Source organism: Haemaphysalis longicornis, unplaced genomic scaffold, assembly GCF_048455015.1.
Source record: "Haemaphysalis longicornis isolate Haplotype H1 unplaced genomic scaffold, Haemaphysalis longicornis Haplotype H1 scaffold_10, whole genome shotgun sequence".
Lineage (NCBI taxonomy): Eukaryota > Metazoa > Arthropoda > Arachnida > Ixodida > Ixodidae > Haemaphysalis > Haemaphysalis longicornis.
Genome location: NW_027526204.1, coordinates 106,573,150 through 106,582,845, shown reverse-complemented (window position 1 = coordinate 106,582,845; position 9,696 = coordinate 106,573,150). Strand labels below are relative to the sequence as shown.

Sequence of the window (9,696 nt, the reverse complement as noted above, 5' to 3'; positions counted from 1 at the left end):
AAGCGGTTTTGCTGATAACGCTCTAGAACTTTTTAAATCGAATTTTTTGATCTACGAGCCGTATGTGTCCCTCCCAAAACTAATGCTGGCAACCATGACATAGAGTAGCTCGGCAACATAATTTTGTCTGTATGCGAAATGAAAAACCATATTTAAAAACTTGTTCCCAGCTAAAAAAGTTCGAATCGTAGGCTTTTCTGTTCCTCTTTGTGTTTTTTTAATGCAAGGGTCTATTTGCACGAATGCGCCATCTGTTGGGATAAACGATAGGTAGAATCTGTCTTCACGTTGTGGAGGCAGGAAGTTCGATTCTCCCCGGGCGCGACGTTCTTTTTTTTTTTTTTAAGCTGCCGTTGGCGTATTTGGAGACTGAAATCAAATATTTTGGCAGAACAAACGCCCCTGACCCAGACAGAATCATCACAGCTCCTTCGCTGGGTCTGTTTGCTGAACGCTGCCGTTGATTCTGGGCATGGTGGCTCAGTTAGCCACACTCAGAGCAACCCAGCGGCGGCGGACGTCGTGTCTTTAGAATTTTCAAAGTAATATTTAGAAATACATATACTATTTAAGCTTGTACAAATACTTGTGTTAAAAGGTTTTCTATACGTAAATGAACGTTTCAGCAGTTACAGTAGGTGCTAGGTTTGCAGGTCACGTGACAGGGACACATATTGTAGTGTCAAGTTTCGACACTATACGAACCGCCACCCTTCCGATTTCAGAAAGTTTGCTGCCAAATTAAAATTATTTCCGCCAGTTTGTTTAAAAATTGCTTGTGGTTACCGGGCTATGTAAAACGCTGGCTTTCATATGAGCTAGAGAACATATACGTGACAAAAATCGGTTGTCTGTCCCTTTAACCTTTTGACCGGAGACACACCCCTCGCAGCGCATCGTGTGATTCGTCGGGCCCGGTGTCGGCGCTGCGCACAAGGGGACTTATACGGGTGCGGCCGCTCAGATCATCGGCAGCCGACCAAAACCGCCACCTTCCATGCATGCGCCGCTGGGTTGTCTCTGGCTATGTGACTCATCTCGCGCCGCGTTCGCCGTGAAACAGGAACGCCGCGGTCGCCGAGAATGAAAGCGAGGCCCGGCCTCCTCCTGTGAGCGTTGCACGGGTCGGCAAAACAGCTACATCAAAGGTTAACCAAGCGAAACCAAGACTCAACCAGACTTAGCCACGCTTTTGCTTTGCATATCCAAGGTTAGCCGAGCTAAGCCGCCACCATTTTTTTTTCAGCCTGTGTGTGCGTGCTCGAGTTAGATCGAAGTTTCATACGCCGCACATATGTGACTGGGGGGCTGCGGACTCATTTGGACTACCTGGGGACTTTTAATTGACATAAGTACACGGCAGAGGTTCATGAATGCGATACACTGACAAAATTCGGGTGTGATACGAAAATAAATGTGATAAACTGACCGACACACAGAGCATATTTCGGCGTGTGAGCATTTTGATTTGGTCCGCCGCATATGCGCCTGGCTCAACGCAGCCAGGCGCATATGCGCAGCTCAACGCAGCGAAGCTACATAACGGTAAATATAATGGCGTGAACAGCTGTCCACGCTATTACATATACCGTAACTTCTTACCTTGCACCGTAAGCATGTCTGGAGTGGATAAAGTTCACGCGACAGCAAGTGCGATCTTCGGCCGCTCTCCTGGTGAGAGGAGTCCCGAGTCCAGGATACCTCGGTGCTTGCTGGCGAGATGGGCCCCCTGGAATACAAAATTTAACTGCTGTGAGCGCAGGATCAGACGCGCGGCGTTTTTTACGAAGAATATTGTGGTCATCCACTATGAGCCGGTGGTGGCGCTACCGCAAATTACGGCATTTCTGCGGCACGTTTAATGGGCCACGTATTTAATGGGCTTCATAGTCTAGGCGTATGTATAGCTTGTATTCACTGGCGAGGCACGCATGCAGGCAGCCATGTGAGTGCGCCGTCACTGCTTACGTAGAGATGGCGGTACTTGCCCGTGCTAAGCATAGAGTTTCTCACTAGCTTACCTAGAGTGGAATCTGGCGCTAGCGTCAACGTGATTCGGCGGAAGCGCTCTACGCCTCCATGAGTGCCGCCATAGTGTGTAGTTCGGCCGGAAGTTCGGCATGGCATGGCCGGCAATGACTTTGTGGCTACGCAAATTGAGTTTTTGTTTAAAAAATTGCTGCCGAAAGTGCCGCTGTCAACAAATTTTGTTTTGTGTAAGGCACCGTGTTCGAGATCTTATGCTGCAAAACAAATTAGAGGGTTAGAAAGAAAAGAAAAAAGTAGAAGTCCTGCCTTTGGCTCACGCTGCCAGATACAGCGGGCCGTCTCGGATATATTTTTAAGTTATTAGGTTCTTCAAACTGGGTGAGGTTTTCTTTGATTTTTTGTAATATTTAACTGAAAAAAATTATTTATATTGTCTAAAGCTGTGTTCTTGCTCCCTCTCATTAGTCTCTTTATCGTATGCTACGCGCCTTGGCAGGCGATGCAGAGAGAGAGAGAGAGAGAGAGAGCTCTTTAATGTGGGCTTTAGAGGTCAGCTCTGCTAGCGGCAGTGCTTGCTACGCCAGGCAGGCGATGCAGCATTACAGATGCGAGAATGATAGAATCCCGTTGTATTTATTTGTTTTGTCTAAGCAGGTATAAATTAACGTAGAAGTGAAGCCTGTTAACGCAAGTAAGTCTTCAAGTACGCGCGCAAAGCATTATGAGATTGCATGAATGCTTCAAATGGCAAATAAATACTGGCTTGTCGAGTTTCTATGTATGTTGCCCCATAGCGCCTGCCGAGGCAGTGCATGCTTCAAGGAGTAAGTAAACGCAGCGGCGGCGACGAGCGATGCGAAAATCGTAACTGAATGTGTGCAGAAAACGGATAGTGTGGGCTAGCGTAGCTTATTTTGTGGCTGTATGAGCGGCGGCGGCAAGCGGTATGATGCGGTATATAACAGGCCGCTGGGACCCTCGCTCGCTTTTTGCTGGCCAGAAGCAGCCCACAAGCGAGCGGCAGCGGTGATACAGTGAACTGTAGCGACGAGCGACGACGACAGAGTACATTGGCGGCAGTGTATTAATTTTTTTTCGCTTGTCACTGTCACCCAGTGCACTCTGCTGTTGTACCTTTTGAGTTACGTTTTCGGCGTCGCTTGTCGCCGTCACTGCATGCGGTCACCCCTTCATCTTAAAAAACTCGCCGCTAATGCGAGCACATGCGTTAAGTGCTAATGCTGTTATTTAGACATATCTGTGATAGCCATTGAATGCCAGAAAGTGGCATCCCGAAAACGGTAAAGCATACCGAAAACAGAACTAACAAGCACTTCCGAGCCGAGAAGCCTAATCCATAGCCCTTTGTACTAGCCACTTGCTGCCAATCCGATTCGCACACTACCCACAATTCCCATGTCGGCATGCGATCGCAGCGACACTTTCCGCTCTAGGTAGTATTGAGAAACTCTATGGTGCTAAGCACATGATTTGTGCTGGACATATATATATATATATATATATTATATATATATATATATATATATATATATATATATATATATATATATATATATATATATATATATATATATATATATATTTATATATATATATATATATATATATATAAATATATATATATATATATATATATATATAACGTTCCAAACTTTGCTCAACCGAACGCAAATAATGTCTGGACTCCTATTTGAGTGCGATGACAGTAGAATCTCGATAAACGGAACTTCAAGGGACCGAAAAAATTAGTTCCGTTTAACAGGAGTTCCGTTTACTGAGATAGATGTGCGAAAGTGCAAATTTTTGTGCGTGCACACTCTTAATAACATGTCATGGAACTCTAAGCACTAGAAGGTGAATGTAGCTGAGCGTTTTTCAGAAAGCAAGAAAACTACAAGAGGTTTAAGCACAGCATTCACAAAGTTGATTTGGCAACAATGAGTCACTGTGCACTAGAATTATTTTTGTTTGAGTCCTTGCATCTGCATCTTCACGGAGGCTAGTGGCCTCAGCTTCGCGAGTGCTTACGAGCCACCGAATTTAGAAGACGGCAACGCGGTAATGAAGCGCGAATAGCACCACGATGGCACGAACGCGAGGCGGCAGGAGCTGCAGCCCTGTAACCTCAGCGTCTTGAATCGAGACCGAACGACTGGAACAAGAACTCCGATGTTGCATTCGTTGCGCTAACACGTACGGCTGACCACTATGAAGACGATGCTTACGAGGCCAATGAGGCGAAACAAAACATGGAGGAAGAAAAACAAAACAAAACAAAACAAAGAAGCCCGGACGGTAAAAAGCTGATTCTTATGACAATAAATTTCATAAGAAGTTCTGTCTCTAGTTCCGTTTATACGGTGACGCGGGAATTTTAGTTCCGATTACCGAGAGTTTTTTTACGTTATCTGAATACAAAACCAACCAACTTACTGTCTACTGTTCCGTTTAAGCAGCAATTCCGTTTAAGCGATTTCCGTTTATCGAGATTCTAACACCATGCTTGTTGACACCACCGTTGAGAATCGAGTTTAAACGGAGCAGACGACGCGGCGCCAGTGTTTTTTTCTTCTTGAGCGTGTGGGCGCATGTTGCACAAGCCGGGCTATGTCTTTGACGCATCGGCCATGTCCGTGGCCGTTTTCAGCGTTGCCAAGCGCAGAAATTGACAGCTAAACTTTTCAATGAATACCGCCTATATATTCGGCGCATGAAACTCCCGTCTGCTTCATTTAATTTTGATTTTAAATGGCAACATGACCCAATGTATTCTTTGCTCACTATACTTTATCCAAGCTGAAGCCCCCCGGGCTCCCTCAACCTGATCCCAGCTGGATCTAGCATGCTGGAGGGAATTCATTTCATTTAATTGGGACCAGTTGATTCCTAGCTATCCGCCTGTTGGTCGCAGTTGACGTAAATTGGAGCGAGACCCCGGCCTTCCAAGGTGTCGGGGAGAACGGAGGAGAGGAACTAGCCAAACAAAGAGCAAGCTACGTTCCCTAGCGTTGTCCCTTTTGAGACTTCTAGGGAGCGTTGCCCGTTGAGGTTCGAGTGTGCGCCGCGACCTTGGAAAGGCGAAATTTGCGCGCAAACTCCTCGTCGCTCAGGACGCGGCGTGTGTTGTCGCCTTGGCCATCGCATTTGTCGTCTCGGAGATTGCGGAGATTGCTGTGCCGCTAACGACATATACTGTTAACGAAGAGGCGAATGCACCGCCATGTCGAGATACACCATTAGGGGCGGTTTACGGCAGCGTTCTATTTACCGCGTACTGTCCGTACTGGTGCAGCCACGTACTGGCGCACTGGTGCAGCCCAAGTGCGCCTGGCGGAAAAATGTGCGGCATATGTTTGTTCCGTGCGCCCGCGTTGTTATTGGAGCGTCGGAGTTGACAGACGTGCATCGGCGACAGCGTGAAAATGTTCGCTGAAATAACGCTGGGGTACGTCGCCGAAGTATTTGGCGCAAACGAGCTTCGAGTTTTACAAAACACAGCAGTAAAAAATTTCCCCCGCATTTCCCCGAAGGGGAGAATGTGAAAGTGCGAATGCACGGTTGTCGGCCCGCTTGCGGCGCTTGCGCTCGGCCCCCACAGCCCACCGCCTCGCCGCCTTCTCTTCCATCTCTTCCATCGGGTTTGTAGTATTACGTGTACACCACGCAGTTATCAAGCCGCTATAACGCCGCCGAGTCGCCAACGCACGCCGCTGACGACGTAGTTTGAATGCGTTAAAGATATAAGGCGCGTTCTGACACCGATATCAGCGTCGCGTCCGTGGCTTATTCGGTAGAGCGTCGGGCTGCGGCCCGAAAGTCCTCGGATCGAAACCTGGCACCGGATGCTGTTTCTTTATTAAATATAGAGGAGCACTGCGGACGCCGACGCCGCCGACGCCGGCGGTGGATGGTTTGGGGTCGCTTATAAAGTGCACTTAAAACAATTAGCAGACGACAAGGCACGAACGGAACCGCCTGTGCACCGCGCAGGAACCACGGACGCTTTCGCCGTAAGCGAGCGTCGTTTCAAACGACGCACTTCCCCCCACATCGTTTCTGGCCGGCGTTTGGCGTGCGGTTGATTGACACTCGACGTAATCAATTACGGCCTTTTGTCTTTCAAACCACATAAAACGGCATAATGAGTAGGTCACGGGCCATGAGCGACTGCTCAGCGGTACTTTTCCGTATCACGCACGCGTGACGACGTTTTGCACACGGCCAATCACGAGCGTTCCCAAGGTCGCCGTTTCTAAACGACGGGCAAGTGGCGCGCGCCGCCGTGATGGGATTGGCTAGTTCCCAGTTGATGAGACCAATCCAGTTGGCCGGTGTCGAATTCTCCAAGGAGGAGGGGGGGCTTCGAAGAGCGGATGCGTCCGCTTCACGAAATTCACGAAATCCTGAACTGGAAACGCATAATTGGATGCGCAAATACGTAATTCGCACCGTTAGACAAAAAAAATCAATCCCTAACAAGACACGGCGCAGCAGATAAGCCAGTCGAAGTAATTCGCGCCATAAGGCGAAGAAACGAAAGCTAAAGACCCGTTCACACTTCCGACGAAGCGACGCGATTTCTGTCGCTTTTGTCACCCGGCGATAATCAATTTTGTCGTTTGGTTTTGACCAATTTGTCCCGACGATGGGCGGCAGAGTTTCTGAAGTTACCGTGAACCCGGCGGAGAGATTTTATCTTCGCTTCATGCGGTCTCGCGGGAAAAAAAGTGCATTCTGGCCCCACTTACTGCAGCCAATCGGGGAGATGCTTGTGAACGCCAATCAACCATGTTCCCGCCGAAGTGAAAAAAGCACTAAAGTACACAGTATAAAATACAAAATGGTCGTCTGGACTCTGAACATACACCGAGACCAGCGCACACGCACAGCGCGGCTGCGCGGTCAGTCAGTGCGCACGCCGCATGCCTTTCTTAGAAAAACAGGGCTTGGCGACCGAAGAAGTAGCTTCAAAATAGAAAAACCAAACTGAACGGGGGCGTCGCGACCCCTTCCCCTCCGGAAAAAAAGAGTGTCCCCACTCTTGGACAATATTTTCCCGAACTGACAGCGATAATGACTCGGCAGGTGGACTGAAAAAGGTGAAATAAAGGCTCTAACACAGGAATCGACAAACGATCTCCGCTGAATCAGTTCGCGACAACGGTGAGGCAAGAAAAAAAAAAATCTGGCAAAGCATGAACAAGAGCCCTAAACAATGACATGGTAGTGTAACGCCCGCTTCTCCGTCCTCCTCGTTAGTATAGTGGTCAGTATCCCCGCCTGTCACGCGGGAGACCGGGGTTCGATTCCCCGACGGGGAGTTAATATTTTTTTTATTCTGGATAATTTCAAGGTAAAGTTTAACCTAGAAATAGATAAAACGCCGCAGACCGCAGCGTATATGCAATTATCTTAGATTACAACCATGCTTGCGACACGACTATGTTACGTATGCGGAAATTTGGGCTCCCTCTAGGTTGTCCCGTTATTCATTCCTGTAGAGTAGACTGAACTGGTTATCCATAGCCTTTATTTAGTGACTCAGATTGGAGAAGAGTGACGGAAGCAATGACCTTAGATTGCTAAACTAACGTCCTTTGACTTTTGATATCAAAGGCTGGTTAGGGGGGGGGGGGGGGGGGGTGAGAGTGGCTTGTTTTTACCGCTTGCCAGGATCTAGAACTAACGAAAGTTGGTATTTCAATTGATTTTATTAGCGGGGAGGATAAATGCAGCTATACTGTTAAGCAAATGACTGCTTTAAAACAACATTGGTACAAAAAAGGGGAAATGCATCCAAAATACACTTATAATATATGAACACCTGCCTTTCGAAAAAAATCTTTGTTTGCCCCTGCTTGATAACCCTTTCATAGGGGTCCTCGAGGTAATAAAATGAAGGTAAAATAGTATGTGGAGGTGGGAAAAAGAAAAAAAAGTGGAGGTGCGGGGTATCGATCCCCGTACCTCTCGCATGCTAAGCGAGCGCTCTACCATCTGAGCTACACCCCCAACGAACGTTCCACCCGAAAATTTCCGTGCTGATTATGCGGAGCATTTTTAAAAGTGGAGAAACAACAGAGTGGGTTGGCGCTCTTCGATTATCATTCTCGGGCCCACCACATACTCCCCGTTAAGATTACTGGCTTTGTTCTTTCACGTATATACATCTATTGCGTGCAGAACCAGTGCAAAAACAATGTCGTAATCATTTTTATGCTTTGTTGAACGTAGAGCACGGATACCTCTGCCCTCCAAGGAGTATTTTGACCCCTCCCCCCCCCCCCCGAAATCGAACTTTTGGATAAACCCCGGACATAGCGCTACTAGATCAGTGTAGCTTATTTAGTGGCTCTAGTTGATCGAACATACGAGTTGACAGTACTTCGTAAATAACTGTTTTACACACGCACGCACGCAGGCTCGTATGAAAAATATATCGATTCGCTGTGTGAGATCGATGGAGTGCTTAGAAAATTTCTGGCAGTGCTCCGAAAATTTCTGACAGCCATCCGAAGTCGAGGCATCCCGCACTAGGACGGGGCGCGCGGATGCTCGAAAAGTAAAATATTTCTTCTCTCTCTCTCTCTCTCTCTCTCTCTCTCTCTCTCTCTCTCTCTCTCTCTCTCTCTCTCTCTCTCTCTCTCTCTCTCTCTCTCTCTCTCTCTCTCTCTCTCTCTCTCTCTCTCTCCTGGATTTAAGAACTCCCTTGAATTCTTACTTCGAAGGACCCCCCCATGAGCAGGAACCGGCATTCTATGGAAAGCACCCTTTCGCGCCCTTCTGCCACCCGAAAGAGGCCGAAGCCATGACACAAAACGTGAATGCCAGCGTGTAACCCTGCAACGGCTTCTTCGCGCACATGTACTGCCCAATCTACATCCTCCTACGGCACCGTACGTGGCGCGTTAGGAAAATGAGGAAGAAACGGCGTTATCGAGAAAATGAGATCTGCCACCCTGAAGAAGCCGACGTGAACGCCAGAGTTGAGCCTTGCAACGAGTAATTCGCACATAGCTGCAAGCATCTTCGTGCCACGTCGTCTACATGACCAAGCACGGGCGTTCTCGAGGTGGCAGCAGTGCGCCCTTCTGCCACCCGGAAGAGCACGAAGCAGTGGCTCCAAACTTCAATGCCAGCGGGAAACCGCGCACCGACTTTACTACGGGTGCCACAGAGGGCCAAGGACTGGACTTCAGCAAGAACTCACCTCTTAGACTGGGCAGCAATGCGCCCTTCTGGTACGCGGAAGCCGGAGCCATGTCTAGAGAAACGTGATCAGCTAGCGTGAAACCGTGCAACGATTTCTTCATGAAGGCGAAGTTTGAACAGGGAATTACAACGAGTGTATACTGTTGCAGTGTTTGTAGAGGACTAGGGATGTGAACATAATTGAAGCTCTGGCGTCTTCGCAAGAATTATTGCGCCCTTCTGCATAACGGAAGAGGCCGAAGCCAAGGCTCCAAATGTGAATGTCGGCGTGAAACCGCGGAAAGACTTTAATTACTGCGGGTTCCCCAGAAGGCCAAGGACTGGACCTGAGCAAGCACTGACATTTTCGCATTATGGGCGGCAATATGCGTCATTCTGATACACGGAAGAGGTCGGTCCCCACTGCTTTAACTTCAGTGCGGAACACGACTTCTTCATTTAGGATAGTCTTCAACTCGTGCTTATATTTGAAAA

The 9,696-nt window shown here is 48.2% G+C and overlaps 2 non-coding genes across 2 annotated transcripts; one reads left to right on the top strand and one right to left on the bottom strand.

Annotated features, from left to right (window-relative positions):
- Window positions 1-7,259: 7,259 nt before the first annotated feature.
- On the top strand, window positions 7,260-7,331 carry Trnad-guc (transfer RNA aspartic acid (anticodon GUC)). The gene has a single exon. It is a non-coding gene; the product is annotated as a tRNA-Asp (tRNA).
- A 618-nt stretch (window positions 7,332-7,949) lies between these two features.
- Window positions 7,950-8,022, bottom strand: Trnaa-agc (transfer RNA alanine (anticodon AGC)). Its single transcript has one exon. It is a non-coding gene; the product is annotated as a tRNA-Ala (tRNA).
- Between the last annotated feature and the right edge of the window lie 1,674 nt (window positions 8,023-9,696).